The sequence below is a fragment of the Lycium barbarum genome, chromosome 9 (assembly GCF_019175385.1).
Source record: "Lycium barbarum isolate Lr01 chromosome 9, ASM1917538v2, whole genome shotgun sequence".
Classification (NCBI taxonomy): Eukaryota; Viridiplantae; Streptophyta; class Magnoliopsida; order Solanales; family Solanaceae; genus Lycium; species Lycium barbarum.
Genome location: NC_083345.1, coordinates 110,209,864 through 110,227,940, shown reverse-complemented (window position 1 = coordinate 110,227,940; position 18,077 = coordinate 110,209,864).

Genomic DNA, 18,077 nt, shown 5'->3' with positions numbered 1-18,077 from the left:
TCTTTGAGCAAAGAAAAGTTGGAAGCCACTCTACGGGGCATGTTTGCAAGTGAGTTTATGGAAGGTCTTACTTCCAACGACCATAACCCCTCTATTAATTTGGATTTTGGGAAAACTTCCTTGATGAAAGTTGTATCCCCTTGAAATATCTTTCCAACGGTATATTATGGGCCTCAAACGGACATCCGTGCAAAGAGTTATGCCCATTATACGACAGACTGTCCGAGCAGAGATTTTTGACGGACCATTTGACGGTCCGTATAACATTTTGACGGTCCGTAAAACATTTATATGGTCCGTCAAATGGTCACAGAGAATGATATTTTGAGGGTCAGTTTTACGGTTCAATTTTAAGGTCCGTAAAACAATTATACGGTCCGTAAAATTGACTCAAGCCAGCGTAAAATGGTCATAGAAAACCATATTTTGCTGGGCAATTTTACGGTCCGTAAAACAATTATACAGTCCGTAAAATTGACTCAGACCACCGTAAAATGAGCACAGAATGTCCAAATCACTGGAATGGTTTTACGGTAAGTTATACGGACCGTAAAACCATTATACGGGACGTAAAACCCACCGTAAAATGAGCACAGAATGTCCAAATCACTGAAATGGTTTTACGGTGAGTTATACGGTCCGTAAAACCATTATACGGAACGTAAAAATGGGCGTAGAATTGCCCGATGGGTCAGATTTTAAGATGTTAATAAGAGACCCAAACCCATTTTTTTCATTCCCATTTCTCCTACACGACTCAAGGGTTCTCTAGAGCCATCCAAACACTCCATATGCAAGAATCCAAGTGAAACAAAAGATCCACTTCATCAATCCACAAAACTAAGTGTGAGAAACACATCAAATCCATTCAAGTCAAGAAACTCCATAGAAGGTGGAACTAGGGTTTTGTTCAAGTGAAGTATTTCAACTCAAGGCTTATTCCTACAATAACCAAGGTATGTTTTATGATGTTTCATGATGATTAAAGTGTTGATAAGTTCTTGGGAGAATAGTAAATGGGTTTGATAAAGAGAATTATATAAACTATGCTAGGGTTTTTGGATTGTTGACTTGGGATTGTTGTATTCATATGGGTGATGAAGAATGATGTCAATTACATCTAATTGAGATTGTAGAATCAGCTAGAAGTAATAGAATGGGGATTGGGGGAAGAAAACACCATTAATGAAGGTTGTGGAGCTTCATGCCCACCAAGTGTTTGATAAAATGCTTAGATGAACAAAACATGGATATTGTTGCTAATATAGAGTCCCTATGACCTGTATTGCTATAGATTAAAGTTGAAGGGATTGAAGGACATTGTGATACACTCAAAAGCAGGAAGTCAAGGTATGTAGAACTTCCATCCACATGTGGGAATCTCTACGTTCTTCCCCATGATCCGTTTTCGTAAAATCTATGAAGTTCAAATCCTAGGGCATTAAACCCAACATATTGGTAGCCCGTAATTATGTATGTATGTACATGAATTTTGTATCTATGTTCGTCATTGTATTCCTAATCTTCCATTACGGATATTAGGAATCCTAGCTAAATCCATGAATCATGAATTTTTCCTCATGTGTTCTCATTATGTTTATATGAAACTTTATGATTTCATCCAGCAAGTTACAAGCATGTTTTCAAGACAAGTATATATATATGATTTCGAACTATTGTTATTACTCATGAACCAAAAACATGTTTTGCAAGACTATGACAAGTTATCTTATGAAACTATACACACAAGTTATGATTCATGAAAACCATGTACAAGCAAGTTATGATTCATGAACACTATGTACAAGCAAGTTATGATTCATGAACACTATGTACAAGCAAGTTATGATTCATGATATACCATGGGCAGAAAGTGCCACTATTTTACATGTTCATGTTTTGGGAGTTGCATTAATTACCGAGGAGGGCTTCAGATAGCCTGAAACTACGTAGCCACCGTAGGATGAGGATCGCTCCACCCATGTCCCGGACGATCTCTCATAATGACTGGATCCTTTCATATTTTAGCAAATCTCATGTTCCCTGGCAAGGACTGAGTGTCCTGCTGGCGGGACGCAAGCACCAGACCATGGATCGGTTATAAGTTATTGCTCTCCCTACTTATCATGTTTTTACTAATGTTATATATATACATATGTACTCATGCTCATGTTCATGTCCAAGTTTTTCAGTTTCAGCTCTTATCATGTTATTCCATGTCCCATGTTGTTTCTTTCGGTTGCTTTACATACCAGTACATTCAATGTGCTGACGTCCCATTTTATTGCTCGGGGGCCTGCATTTCACGATGCAGGTACTGATATACAGGACGACACATCTGCTCAGTAGGACAACATTCGTATCAACTTATTGGTGAGCCCCATCTCATTCGGGGTTTAGTCAACTTTTGTTTTATGATTAATTATGCATCTAAAGGTATGCTGGGGGCCTTGTCCCAGTAAGTATGTTTTTCAGTCAGACTCATGATAGAGGTTTCATAGACTAGACAAGTCAGTTATGTCATGTCAGACATTTGGAGTCGTATAGCCATTTTGGCTCACTCATGCTTAAACAAGTATTTTATTAAGTATTATGACTTACCATGTTTTATAAAGGCTCATTATGAATTCACGTTATATTCCGCATATGTTATGTATCATGATGATTCAGCAAGCCATGTGGTTCGCTCGGTCACATGCAGTCAGGCACCGAGTGCCGTGTTACGTCCAGGCCATGGTTCGGGGCGTGACAAAGCTTGGTATCAGAGCCTAGGTTCAAGGATCTTTAGGGAGTCTATGAAACCGTGTCCAGTGGGGTCTCTTTTATATGTGTGAGGGCCCCACACATATAAACAGTTGACCACCAAGACATTCAGGATTGTCTCATTTCTTTCATATTCTAGATCGTGCAGTTAGAGTAGTATTTTTAGGATGGCTTCCTAATTCGTGCGTGTACGTGTTTTCAGAAAATGCCTTACAAAAGAACTTACAAGAATAAAAAGACAGCCACCAGCCAAAGAGCTGCCGCTGGAGTAGCTCACGAAGAGACTGTTCCGACTCAAACAACAGTCCCCACTGCTCCTACGGCTACACCTCCTAACACTTCTGACATGGATATGAGAGGAGCCATCCAGCTGCTTACTCAGATTGTTGCCAACCAGGCGCAGCGACAAGAATCAACCCCTAGCTTAAGTGCTAGTAGTGGATCAAATAGTTCAAGAACTCAGGAATTCTTGCGAATGAAACCTCCAACTTTCACAGGGACTAAGGCTGAGGAGGATCCGCAAAATTTTATTGATGGCCTACAGAAAGTGTTTCGTGTTATGCATGTCACTGAGACTGAGGCAGCAGAGTTTGGTGCTTTTCAATTACAGGATGTTGCTCAAATTTGGTATGAGACATGGGAACAATCTCGAGGGGAGGAAGCATCTTCTGCTACTTGGGATGAGTTCGTTGACGCTTTCCTTGGCCATTTCATGCCTATCGAGGTCCGGGAAGCAAAGGCTATGGAATTTGAGAGGTTGAGGCAGGGTAGCTTAACCGTTCAAGAGTACTATCTCAAATTTATTTCGCTGTCCAGATATGCTCCTCATATGGTTCCCGACATGAGGGCAACGGTTTGGAGATTTGTACTGGGGTTGAAACCCGAATTGCATAGAGATGCCAAGACTGCTGCTCAGAATGATAAGATGACTATCTCTAAGATCTTGGCATTTGTGCAAGGTAATGAAGCTGAACTGAAGGAGGAGGAAGCTCTGCAGAAACAAAAGGATAGAGAATTCAACAAGAGGGCTAAATCTTCAAGTAACTTTAGTCAGGGAGGAGGTAGGCGGTTCTTTAAGAACAGGTCAGCAGGACCCGCTTCATCTGCAGCCAGTGCCCCAGTCCCTAATTTCAGAAATGACAAGAAGCAGAACTTTAGACCATCGAGTTCTCGTTCTCAGGCTAGTGTGGGTCAGTCAGTCTATACTATTCTAGCTTGTACCAAATGTACCAAGAGACACTTAGGTGAGTGTCGTATCGGTACAAATGTGTGCTATGGTTGCGGACAGAAGGGCCACATTCAGAGGAACTGTCCATCAGCCAGACAGGGAACCGGAGGTAATATGACGCAGTCCATAAATTCAGCGGCTCCTCGTCACAATCAGGCCCAGCAGGGGCGTGGAACGGCAAGGTCCGGCAATACAGGCGGAGGTCAGAACCGTTTGTATGCTTTGACAGGTCGTCAGGATACAGAGGCTAGAGCAGATGTTGTCACAGGTACCCTCACAGTTTTCACCTTTGAAGTATATGCCCTTATTGATCCAGGATCTACCCTATCTTATGTAACCCCTTTTGTTGCTAAGAAATTTGGTATTGAACCTGTAAAATTGTATGAACCCTTCGAGGTGTCCACCCCAGTTGGGGAGTCAATTATAGCTAGGCGTATTTACAGGGGTTGCCCGGTTTTAGTCTATCACCGCAGAACCATAGCTGATTTAGCGGAATTAGAAATGGTAGACTTCGATGTGATCATGGGTATGGATTGGTTAGCTTCATGTTATGCCACAGTATGTTGTAGAACTAAGGTGGTAAGATTCGAGTTTCCTAATGAGCCAGTCATAGAATGGAAGGGTAATTCAGTAGTACCCAGGGGTAGATTCATTTCTTACCTAAAAGCTAGAAAAATGATTTCCAAAGGCTATATCTACCACCTAGTTCGAGTCAAGGATTCAGATGCTCAGACTCCAACTCTTCAATCTGTACCAGTTGTAAATGAATTTCCAGAGGTCTTTCCCGAAGATCTTCCAGGAGTCCCTCCTGACAGGGAGATTGAGTTTGGAATTGATTTACTTCCCGATACTCAGCCGATATCTATTCCGCCATACAGAATGGCTCCAGCAGAGTTAAAAGAGTTAAAAGCCCAGTTGAAGGATCTTCTTGACAAGGGGTTTATTAGGCCCAGTGTTTCGCCTTGGGGCGCGCCAGTCTTATTTGTCCGAAAGAAGGATGGTTCTTTACGCATGTGTATAGACTACCGTCAGCTGAACAAGGTCACCATTAAGAACAGGTACCCTCTTCCTAGAATAGATGACTTATTTGACCAACTGCAGGGCGCCCAATGTTATTCCAAGATTGATCTCAGAACAGGCTATCATCAGTTAAGGGTTAAGGAAGTTGATATTCCGAAGACCGCTTTCAGAACCCGTTATGGCCATTTTGAATTTCTTGTTATGTCATTTGGGTTGACAAATGCGCCAGCTGCTTTCATGGATCTTATGAACAGGGTCTTCAAGCCTTATCTCGATTTATTCGTCATTGTCTTCATTGATGATATTTTGGTGTATTCCCGTAATGAGGCCGATCATGCAGAACACCTCAGAATAGTGTTGCAGACTCTTAAAGATCGCGAGCTTTTTGCAAAATTCTCAAAGTGTGAGTTTTGGCTTAAATCAGTGGCATTCTTAGGCCATGTGATCTCGGGTGAAGGTGTTAAAGTTGATTCTCAAAAGATTGACGCCGTAAAGAGTTGGCCCAGACCCACCTCAGTTTTTGATATAAGAAGTTTCTTGGGTCTGGCAGGCTATTATCGACGCTTCGTAGAAGGATTTTCTTCTATCTCTGCTCCGTTGACTAAGTTGACACAGAAGAAAGTTAAGTTCCAATGGTCAGATGCTTGTGAGCGAAGCTTTGAGGAGTTGAAGAAAAGATTGACTTCTGCTCCAGTTTTGAATTTGCCAGAGGGAACTGAAGGGTTCGTGGTTTATTGTGATGCTTCGGGAGTTGGTATCGGATGTGTCTTAATGCAGCATGATAAGGTTGTAGCTTATGCATCTCGTCAGCTCAAGGTTCACGAAAAGAATTATCCGACTCATGACTTAGAGTTGGCAGCTGTAATTTTTGCACTTAAGAAATGGCATCATTATTTGTATGGAGTGCATGTTGATATTTTCACAGATCATAAAAGCCTGCAGTATATCTTCAAGCAAAGGGAGCTAAATCTTAGACAGAGGAGATGGCTCGAATTGCTTAAGGATTATGATGTGGATATTCTCTATCATCCGGGGAAAGCGAATGTTGTAGCTGATGCTCTTAGTCGGCATTCCATGGGAAGTTTAGCCCATGTGGACGTGAATAAGAGAGTTATGACAAAAGAAGTTCACCGTTTGGCCAATCTTGGAGTTCGACTTTTGGACTCCGAGGATGGCGGTGTGGTTGTTCAGAATAGTGCTCTTTCCTCTTTAGTCGTTGAAGTCAAGGAGAAACAGTTTAATGATCCCTACTTGTTGCAGCTGAAAGAGGGGATTCACAAGCATAAGACGACGGCTTTTGAACAAGGGGGAGATGATGGTACCTTGAGGTACCAAGGCAGATTATGTGTCCCAGATGTAGATGGACTCAGAGAGCGAATCTTGTCAGAAGCTCACAATTCCAGGTATTCCATTCACCCAGGTTCCACTAAGATGTATCATGATCTCAAGGAGATTTACTGGTGGAACGATATGAAGAAGAATGTGGCAGATTTTGTAGCTAAGTGCCCGAATTGTCAGCAGGTGAAAGCCGAACACCAGAGGCCTGGTGGCTTGGCTCAGAATATTGATATTCCGGTTTGGAAATGGGAAATGATCAATATGGATTTTGTATCAGGTTTACCTCGTTCAGCTAGGAGACATGACTCTATTTGGGTGATCGTTGACCGGCTTACTAAGTCAGCACACTTTTTGCCAGTCAAGACCACATATTCGGCAGAAGATTATGCCAAGTTGTACGTTAATGAGATTGTCAGATTGCATGGGACACCAGTGTCCATTATTTCAGATCGTGGTGCTCAATTTACAGCAAACTTCTGGAAATCCTTTCAGAAAGGATTGGGTACCAAGGTGAACCTCAGCACAACTTTTCATCCTACAAACAGATGGCCAGGCAGAGCGTACTATTCAGACTCTGGAGGATATGTTGAGAGCATGCGTCTTGGATTTCAAAGGTAATTGGGATGATCACTTGCCTCTCATCGAGTTTTCTTATAATAACAGTTATCATGCTAGTATTGGGATGGCACCATTTGAAGCTCTGTATGGGCGAAAGTGTAGATCACCAATTGGTTGGTTTGAAGTTGGTGAAGCAGGGTTGTTAGGACCAGATTTGGTTTATCAGGCTATGGAGAAAGTCAAGTTAATACAGGAGCGTTTGAAAATAGCTCAGAGTCGCCAGAAGTCTTATACAGATGTGAGACGAAGGGATTTAGAATTTTCAGTTGATGATTGAGTGTTCCTTAAAGTCTCACCCATGAAAGGTGTTATGAGATTTGGCAAGAAAGGGAAGCTTAGTCCCAGATATATTGGACCTTATAGAATTCTACGAAAGGTTGGTCTGGTAGCTTATGAACTTGAGTTGCCACAAGAGTTAGCTGCTGTTCATCCAGTTTTTCATGTATCCATGTTGAAGAAGTGTGTGGGAGACCCTTCGTTGGTTGTTCCTGCTGATGCTATAACAGTTAAGGATGGCCTCACCTATGAGGAGATCCCTGTAGCCATTCTTGATCGTCAAGTTCGCAAGTTGAGAACTAAGGAAGTAGCCTCAGTGAAAGTCCTGTGGAGGAGTCAGAAAGTTGAGGAAGCTACATGGGAAGCCGAGGAGGATACGAAATCCAGGTACCAGCACTTGTTTCAGCCTGCAGAAGAGATTTATGATGAAGCACCAAGATTTTGAGGTATGTAAGCTTTCTTTTCATGCTATTGGTCGTGTGTGGCCAATTTATAATGCTATTGTGATGTAGCCCTGTGAGGCAATGATATTATGGGTTGTTGTGACAGGTTGGTAGTGCCTTATTACAGGGGAAACTCTGGCGAAATTTTTGTAGAATCCCGAATGGTTATCATTCGAGGATGAATGATCCCAAGGGGGAGATATTGTAACACCTCGTAACTTCGGACGAAAAGTTTGACTCATAAGATGATAATATAATGGAACCAATATGAGGGTTATAGGAAGTGTTTTGAAAACCAATTAAGTCATAAGAAATGTCTTTGAGCAAGGAAAAGTTGGAAGCCACTCTACGGGGCATGTTTGCAAGTGAGTTTATGGAAGGTCTTACTTCCAACGACCATAACCCCTCTATTAATTTGGATTTTGGGAAAACTTCCTTGATAATTGTTGTAGCCCCTTGAAATATATTTCCAACGGTATATTATGGGCCTCAAACGGACATCCGTGCAAAGAGTTATGCCCATTATACGACAGACTGTCCGAGCAGAGAATTTTGACGGACCATTTGACGGTCCGTATAACATTTTGACGGTCCGTAAAACATTTATACGGTCCGTCAAATGGTCACAGAGAATGATATTTTGAGGGTCAGTTTTACGGTTCAATTTTACGATCCGTAAAACAATTATACGGTCCGTAAAATTGACTCAAGCCAGCGTAAAATGGTCACAAAAAACCATATTTTGCTGGGCAATTTTACGGTTCAATTATACGGTCCGTAAAACAATTATACGGTCCGTAAAATTTACTCAGACCACCGTAAAATGAGCACAGAATGTCCAAATCACTGGAATGGTTTTACGGTAAGTTATACGGACCGTAAAACCATTATACGGGACGTAAAACCCACCGTAAAATGAGCACAGAATGTCCAAATCACTGAAATGGTTATACGGTGAGTTATACGGTCCGTAAAACCATTATACGGAACGTAAAAATGGGCGTAGAATTGCCCGATGGGTCAGATTTTAAGATGTTAATAAGAGACCCAAACCCATTTTTTTCATTCCCATTTCTCCTACACGACTCAAGGGTTCTCTAGAGCCATCCAAACACTCCATATGCAAGAATCCAAGTGAAACAAAAGATCCACTTCATCAATCCACAAAACTAAGTGTGAGAAACACATCAAATCCATTCAAGTCAAGAAACTCCATAGAAGGTGGAACTAGGGTTTTGTTCAAGTGAAGTATTTCAACTCAAGGCTTGTTCCTACAATAACCAAGGTAAGTTTTATGATGTTTCATGATGATTAAAGTGTTGATAAGTTCTTGGGAGAATAGTAAATGGGTTTGATAAAGAGAATTATATGAACTATGCTAGGGTTTTTGGATTGTTGACTTGAGATTGTTGTATTCATATGGGTGATGAAGAATGATGTCAATTACATCTAATTGAGATTGTAGAATCAGCTAGAAGTAATAGAATGGGGATTGGGGGAAGAAAACACCATTAATGAAGGTTGTGGAGCTTCATGCCCACCAAGTGTTTGATAAAATGCTTAGATGAACAAAACATGGATATTGTTGCTAATATAGAGTCCCTATGACCTGTATTGGTATAGATTAAAGTTGAAGGGATTGAAGGACATTGTGATACACTCAAAAGCAGGAAGTCAAGGTATGTAGAACTTCCATCCACATGTGGGAATCTCTACGTTCTTCCCCATGATCCGTTTTCGTAAAATCTATGAAGTTCAAATCCTAGGGCATTAAACCCAACATATTGGTAGCCCGTAATTATGTATGTATGTACATGAATTTTGTATCTATGTTCGTCATTGTATTCCTAATCTTCCATTACGGATATTAGGAATCCTAGCTAAATCCATGAATCATGAATTCTTCCTCATGTGTTCTCATTATGTTTATATGAAACTTTATGATTTCATCCAGCAAGTTACAAGCATGTTTTCAAGACAAGTATATATATATATGATTTCGAACTATTGTTATTACTCATGAACCAAAAACATGTTTTGCAAGACTATGACAAGTTATCTTATGAAACTATACAAACAAGTTATGATTCATGAAAACCATGTACAAGCAAGTTATGATTCATGAACACTATGTACAAGCAAGTTATGATTCATGAACACTATGTACAAGCAAGTTATGATTCATGATATATACCATGGGCAGAAAGTGCCACTATTTTACATGTTCATGTTTTGGGAGTTGCATTAATTACCGAGGAGGGCTTCAGATAGCCTGGTACTACGTAGCCACCGTAGGATGAGGATCGCTCCACCCATGTCCCGGACGATCTCTCATAATGACTGGATCCTTTCATATTTTAGCAAATCTCATGTTCCCTGGCAAGGACTGAGTGTCCTGCTGGCGGGACGCAAGCACCAGACCATGGATCGGTTATAAGTTATTGCTCTCCCTACTTATCATGTTTTTACTAATGTTATATATATACATATGTACTCATGCTCATGTTCATGTCCAAGTTTTTCAGTTTCAGCTCTTATCATGTTATTCCATGTCCCATGTTGTTTCTTTCGGTTGCTTTACATACCAGTACATTCAATGTGCTGACGTCCCATTTTATTGCTTGGGGGCCTGCATTTCACGATGCAGGTACTGATATACAGGACGAAACATCTGCTCAGTAGGGCAACCTTCGTATCAGCTTATTGGTGAGCCCCATCTCATTCGGGGTTTAGTCAACTTTTGTTTTATGATTAATTATGCATCTAAAGGTATGCTGGGGGCCTTGTCCCAGTAAGTATGTTTTTCAGTCAGACTCATGATAGAGGTTTCATAGACTAGACAAGTCAGTTATGTCATGTCAGACATTTGGAGTCGTATAGCCATTTTGGCTCACTCATGCTTAAACAAGTATTTTATTAAGTATTATGACTTACCATGTTTTATAAAGGCTCATTATGCATTCACGTTATATTCCGCATATGTTATGTATCATGATGATTCAGCAAGCCATGTGGTTCGCTCGGTCACATGCAGTCAGGCACCGAGTGCCGTGTTACGTCCAGGCCATGGTTCGGGGCGTGACATCTGCGAAACTTAAGATTCTAGGTAAGGGTTCAATTAGTCTAAAGGGAAGGTATTAGGCACCCTTTAAGACCCATTAACAATGGTTAACCGACCGGACTTACGATTAGTTAGGCTAAGTGTAAATATAGTATTATAGAAAAGAACATGGCTTTGTCAATATAACTAAAGTGGTAAATAGCCATGTAAGAATGCTATTTGAAATAAGACTTGTAGAAAATAATAATTTGTATAAAAGAGTACTGCTAATGCTATTTTGAAAAACGACTTACAAATATTGTTAAAGTTTTTAAATGAAAGTGTAATAGTGTTGTTTAAAATAATACTTGTAGAAAACATAATAATTTGTGTATAGTTAAAATAAACTAAAAGAAACGGAACATGTAATGTTTATATGTATTTGGGAAAAAGTGAGTTTATGCCGACTCACAAATAAAAAAAAAAAGAGTTATTGTGAGATTAATATTAAATAAAGCTTAAAGGTTTTATAGAAGGATTATTAGTTTAATGTATATTGTGCGAAAGTTGTTTTAAACAAATATGTATTTCAAGTGTTGGAAAGGAACTAAAGTGAAAAAGTTATCCGTTGAAACTGATTTGCCTTTTATTTCTTAGAATAAGCTAACGTTATGTAAAATTCGTGACGTTTTAAACTTCTAAAATAGTAAGCATAAATTATGATTCCTTTGGCTAAAAGATATAGTCACGCTATTTCGAAAGTCAATTACTCAAATAAATGTTATAGATACTATAAATAGTTTTAAAAATAGAAGTGAATGTAATTTGTGGAATTAACTACCCATTACTAAACTAAAACTCTTAATGTTACTAAAGTTTATCTTGATTAACAAGCACAAATATTAGTCATACGATACAAGTTAAATGCACACAGAAATAAGATAAAAAGTAAAATGATTTAAATGGGCTCGGCCCACTTTCTGTTTGCTGCCACTGTTATGGTTGTGCTGATATGGTGGTGATCATGTTGGGCTGTTGGCCCAACGCCAAATGTGGAAGGAGACAAGTCCGAGGGACTCGTATGTGATAGCTATGCATAAAAATGAAAGAAAAGGATTAGTATATAATCAATGAATAAGACTAGACATGTATAATGTAAATTCAAAGATAGGATGGATCGGTGAAATGGATCAGTGACATGTATAGCATAAATTCAAGGAAATACCCAGTCCAAAACAAAGCTTTAGCCGTAACTAATGTTTTTTGAGAAATAGATGAAATGAACAATAAGGTCCAAGTATCAGGCAAGCAGATACAGTGGGCGATGAAGTTATTAGAAACAACATTTTTTCGCACACGACTAGATACTTAACACTTGGGAAGCTCAATATAAAACATGACTGTAAACACAGCTTGAGACTGATTCTTTATATTTTAAGTCAAACAAAGTTGTACCGTGATCCATGTAGCTATCTCTGATAAAAACTTGATGCTAATCTTATCATAACTTGGTCACGGGTTAATGACGCATTAAATAAACAGAACTGAAACCAGATTATAACTCAAAGTTTAAGGAAAGAATTTGAACATACAACTCAGGATCCATTTTAGAATAGAGAAAGATTCAGTTTTTTATAACTGGGAAACAATAATCAGTCATGCTTTTATAAAGGAAATACACATCAAGACATGGTTTGGTAGTTCACTATCAATGCTAGTTAGAATTATTTTTTATGGCATGTGCTGCAATAGTTCAAATTAAGCAAGTTCACATTGGTTAATAGCCAAAATTGATCAGAGTGACTCAGCAACTGTCTATGCCTCTGAATTAAACAAATTTGTATTAGCACTAGTCCATATCAACCGAGGTAAACTTTCATGATTTAGACCTTCGCTACTGACATAGGATTCTATTAACAGCTAGCCACATTTAATCTAAACAACAATGGTGGTACAAACTCAAAATCAGACCCGGGGTTCATATGGCATCAGCCATATCCAGACTTAAAGCAGACAGTTACATCAGTGTAAGCTATTCAACATTTCACCAAGCGAGATGCGGGGGAAACAACGGGATAGGGAAACACCAGGCCGACATTAATGTAAAGCTTAATGCATAATATCATAAGGTTGCCACAAAATCCAGTTTTTAAACCACTGAAACTCCACAGATTCAACCCTTTATCCAGTCTTCAAACACACATATGTACTTAGGATTTGCAAAGTACCAAAACACCTTTAGAAGCATGTTTCATAGCTATGGAAGCCTAATATAATACTTAACAGTATGGACTTAACTCAATTCATGACTTTGAATTAAAATCAAGATCAGGTGAAGGAATGTTATTAAGAAAGTTTCAAAACAGATTTGAGAAAAATCATATTAGCAACAATTGTGTTATCGACCATTAAAACTGCCATTAGCTAAACATAAAAACATATACGAATCCTATCAAGATACTAACTAAGACTAGATTGACTAACCACGGAACACACACAATTGAACCGACTGAAATGACAGACATGTGTGAACATATAAGCATTTATAAAACTGAAATTAAAGCAAACCAAATTAAGACACAAACATGCAGGACTGTTAACTGCTAGACTGGAAAAACTAAACAAAGATGTGAACGTGTGGATGTTACTAAAAAAAACCGAAGCTAAACTAATTAAAACATGAATGTGCCTAATCCAAACTAATCAAAATATGCACAATCCTGCTGAGTTACTAAACTACAACCCGACCAACTGAGAATGGAACAAGGTTTAATACATGACTTATTAATGAAGCTAAACACAAAATTCGGATTTAAAACCAAACAGAATTCAACAACCAATATCGACATGTTGCATAATCATTCTATCATATCCAAATCTAAATAAATTAATTATATAACAGAATACATTATTCCAGACAAATAAGGCAAAAGAGGGACAGTGCTGACCTTCTTTAATCATATACATAATATACCCAAGATATATACACCATGGCACGTATATCAGATGTATATCGAATGTATATGCTCTTCTTACTTTGATAAACCACTGTATATCCTATGTATATTCGACTTTAAATAAGTTCTAAGTCTTGTAAATTTCATCTAATCATCCAAACTACAATAGACACCTTTCAAATTCAATTAGCGATTAATATCCAATCCTAACAGCACCCGAACATCAAGCGAATGACACTACGACAGAGAAAGATACCTAACTACTGAAAATATAGCAGAAGGGCTAGATTCTAACCAAAGCAGAAACTACAAATTATAAATAATAAATATATCGAGTTTACCTTTTTTGTGCGCAGTGAAGTGGGTGCCGACGTCGTCGAATCTACCCTCGAACTCGAAGAATCCGAATTTGTACCCGATTAAAGTAATTAGAGTTTTAAAACAAATAAAAGGAAAGGCAAATAGAGTTATTGTTGGCTGTTTTTGTTGATTAAAATTGATGCTTTTGTAGGGGATTTTTGGGTTCCAAAATCTTTGATCGATGTCTGTTTTCTTGTTGATTTGTCTAAGTTGATTGGATTTTTTTTGTTCCAGAAATCCCCCAGGAATACTGGAAATCCCCGAAAACGCTCAGTAAGAAAAAACCCCCCTAAAATGTTTAATGATTCTGTTCTTTATAGGGAAATATGAGGAGAGAGAGGAGCGTATGAGAGAGAAGAGCGGGGGACAGAGGTGAGTGGAGAGAGCGCAAATGGTGGGAGGTGGGAGCGGCGGTGAAAGGGAGAGAGGGAGAGAGGAGGGAGGCGGAAAAAGAAGAAGAGGAAAAGAAAGAGGCGGAAATGGGATTAGGGTTAAAAGGGGAGGGGAAATGGAGGGGCTGGACCGAGTCGGGTAATGGGCTGGCCAATAATTCGTTTGGGCCGGTCTATTAATTTAAATATGGGCTGATATAAATGTGGGTTGGGTATTAAAATGTGGGTTGTTTATTTGGGTAGGGAAATAATATTGCATTTGTATTTTAAGCCATTAATTGGTTGAAAATTGTTGACCGTTCCTCCGCTAAAATATTTTGGGATTCTAATTTAATAACTGGTATAATATATATTATGCAAAGACAATTAATATGTAGAAGAATAAAGATTTTGCAAAAATGTGGTCTTGTAATAAATTTAACGAGTCCAAACCCGAAAAAACGAAACGATGACTAACCGTTTAAAATCTTTGATAGAGTAATACTTATAATGTTGAAAAAATAAAAGTAGCGATATTAATAGTAGTGAAAATAAATTATTTAGCTCGTCAGCAAATTTAGAAGCCCGGGTAAATTAAATAGGAAAGGGACAAAATTGGGTGTCAACAATAACCACCCAAACCGTAAGAATAATAGTGGTAAAAGGCATCAAAACCGCAGCAACAATGGTGGAAAGAACCGTGGCAATAGGGGCAGCAAAAACCGAAACAGTGGTGGTTTCGGTGGTGGACGTGGCAGCTGGCAGCAGCACCACGACCAGGAGCAACAGTGGTAGTAGCCTTGGATGGGGAATGCACAGCAATGGCAGTGGCCCCTACATGCCGTGGCCTGTGCCTCCTTGTCCGTATCCAACTACTCTACGGCCACGGACCAACACTCAACAGAGGAAGGCTGGCATACTTGGGCCACGTCCACCACAAGCTTACTCTACCGACGTTCAGCCCACTCCAATTGACGTCGAGGCAGCGATGCACACACTTGGGCTCACTCCTCCGGATGCAAATTGGTATATTGATACTGCAGCCACTTCTCATATGACATCCGCGTAAGGTAACCTTTCATCTTATTTTTATTTGAGCAATAATCGTGGTATAATTGTCGGAAATGGTCATTCAATTCCAATTTGTGGTTATTGTCATACCAACTTAGCTCCCCAACCCACCTTTAGCCTTAAAAAATGTTCTTCATGCTCCTCATCTTATCAAGAACCTAGTCTCAGTTCGAAAATTCACCATAGATAACTCAGTTTCTGTTGAATTTGATCCTTTTGGTTTTTCTGTGAAGGATTATCGGACGGGGATGCGTCTAATGAGATGTGATAGTCGGGGTGAGCTTTATCCCATCACCACCACACCACCATCGTCTTTTGCAGCTTTAACTTCATCTATGTGGCATGATCGCTCGGGTCATCCGGGAGCACCTGTTTTCTACTCCCTTAGGCAAAATAAATTTATTAAATGTAATGGACCGATTAAGTCTCATGTTTGTCATTCCTGCACTCTTGGAAAACTGATTAAATTGCCATTTGTTGCATCTCATTCACAAACATGTATGCCATTTGATATTATCCATAGTTATCTTTGGACATCTCCCGTTTTGAGCTCTTCGGGCCACAAATATTATGTTTTGTTCTTAGATGATTACTCTAATTTTTTGTGGACATTTCCCTTATCAACTAAGCCTCAAACGTTACCCACTTTCTTAGTCTTTCGAAATTTCATTCGCACTCAATTTGAACGAGAAATAAAGAACATTCAATGTGATAATGGTAGGGAATTTGATAACGGTCCATTCTGGGAGTTTTGTAAATCTAATGGCTTATCTTTTCGCCTCTCCTATCCTCATCACAAAATGGAAAGGCCGAAAGAAAAATTCGAACAATAAACAACATGGTTCGTACTTTACTCACTCATGCGTTTTTACCTCCTTCGTTTTGGTATCATGCATTACAAATGGCCACCTACCTCCTCAACGTTCTTCCTCATAAAGGATTAGCCTATCAATCTCCTCTCAAAGTACTCTATCATAAAGACTCATCCTATTCTCATCTTTGGGTGTTCGGTTGCCTATGTTACCCCCTATTCCCATGTAATACTATGAAAAAGCTTCAAGCCCGTTCCACCCCATGTGTATTCTTAGGCTATCCATCCCATCATCGTGGTTACAAATGTTATGATTTATCATCCAAGAAAATCATCATAAGTCGTCATGTCGTGTTCGATGAAACCCAATTTCCTTTTGCTAAGCTACATACTCCCTTAGATCGTCACCATTATGATTTTCTGGATGATGGACCCTCTCCTTATGTAATCCACCATTTAGCCTCGCAGAACAGCCCACCTTCCAGCTACCATAGTCCGCTGCCCACTGGTCCTGGCAACCCACCAACCACGGCCACATCTGCCTCACCCTCAGCTGCTACCGCCAGCTCCACTGTCCAGCCCCCGTCCACCACAGTCCACTTTCCTCTCATAGTCTAAAAACCGATCACTAGGAGTCAACATGGTATTGTCAAGCCTAACCCAAAATACAGCTTCATCACTTATGCGTCCAAATTTCCCCTTCCTCGTAACCTCGTGTCTGCCTTACGTGACCCGAATTGAAAAATGGCTATGGAAGATGAATATAAGGCTCTTATTAAAAATAATACGTGGGAGTTAGTGCCTCACCCACCTAATGTGCATGTTATTCGGTCTATGTGGATTTTTAGACATAAAGAACAATCTGATGGTTCCTTTGAGAGGCATAAACGGTCTATGTGGATTTTTAGACATAAAGAACAATCTGATGGTTCCTTTGAGAGGCATAAAGCGCGACTTATAGGTGATGGAAAAACTCAACAAGTTGGCGTGGATTGTGGTGATACTTTTAGCCCAGTGGTGAAACTGGTGACCATCCGCACTGTTCTCAGCCTAGTTCTCTCTAATGCTTGGCCTATTCACCAAATTGATATGAAAAATGCATTCTTACATGGTGAACTTGAGGAAACTGTCTACGTGCATCAACCCGTGGGTTCCCGAGACCTTACACATCCTGACTATGTCTGCTTACTAAAGAAGTCCTTATATGGCCTCAAGCAAGCTCCCCAGGCCTGGCACAAACGATTTGCTGACTATGTTTCTATTATTGGTTTCACCCACAGCAAGTCTGATCATTCTCTGTTCATCTACCGAAAAGTTATTGATATGGCGTATCTTCTTTTGTATGTGGATGATATCATCTTAACTACCTCCTCTGATGATCTTTGCAAGTCTATCATGAATCTTCTCAACTCTGAATTTGCTTTGAAGGATTTGGGACCACTCAGTTATTTCTTGGGAATAGCAGTTACTCGTCATGCAGGTGGTTTATTTTTATCTCAAAAGAAGTACGCTGAAGAGATCATAGAACGAGCTAGCATATCGTCTTGTAGGCCAAGTGACATGCTAGTTGACACCAAACCGAAGTTAAGTGCCACCTCTACCTCACCGTTTAAGGATCCTTCACTTTATCGCAGCCTGGAAGGTGCACTGCAATATCTCACATTCAGGAGACCAGACATTTTGTATGCTGTGCAACAGATTTGTCTATTCAAGCATAACCCGATGGAGGTTTACATGAATGCTCTCAAACATATTGTGCGCTATATTAAGGGCACCCTTGA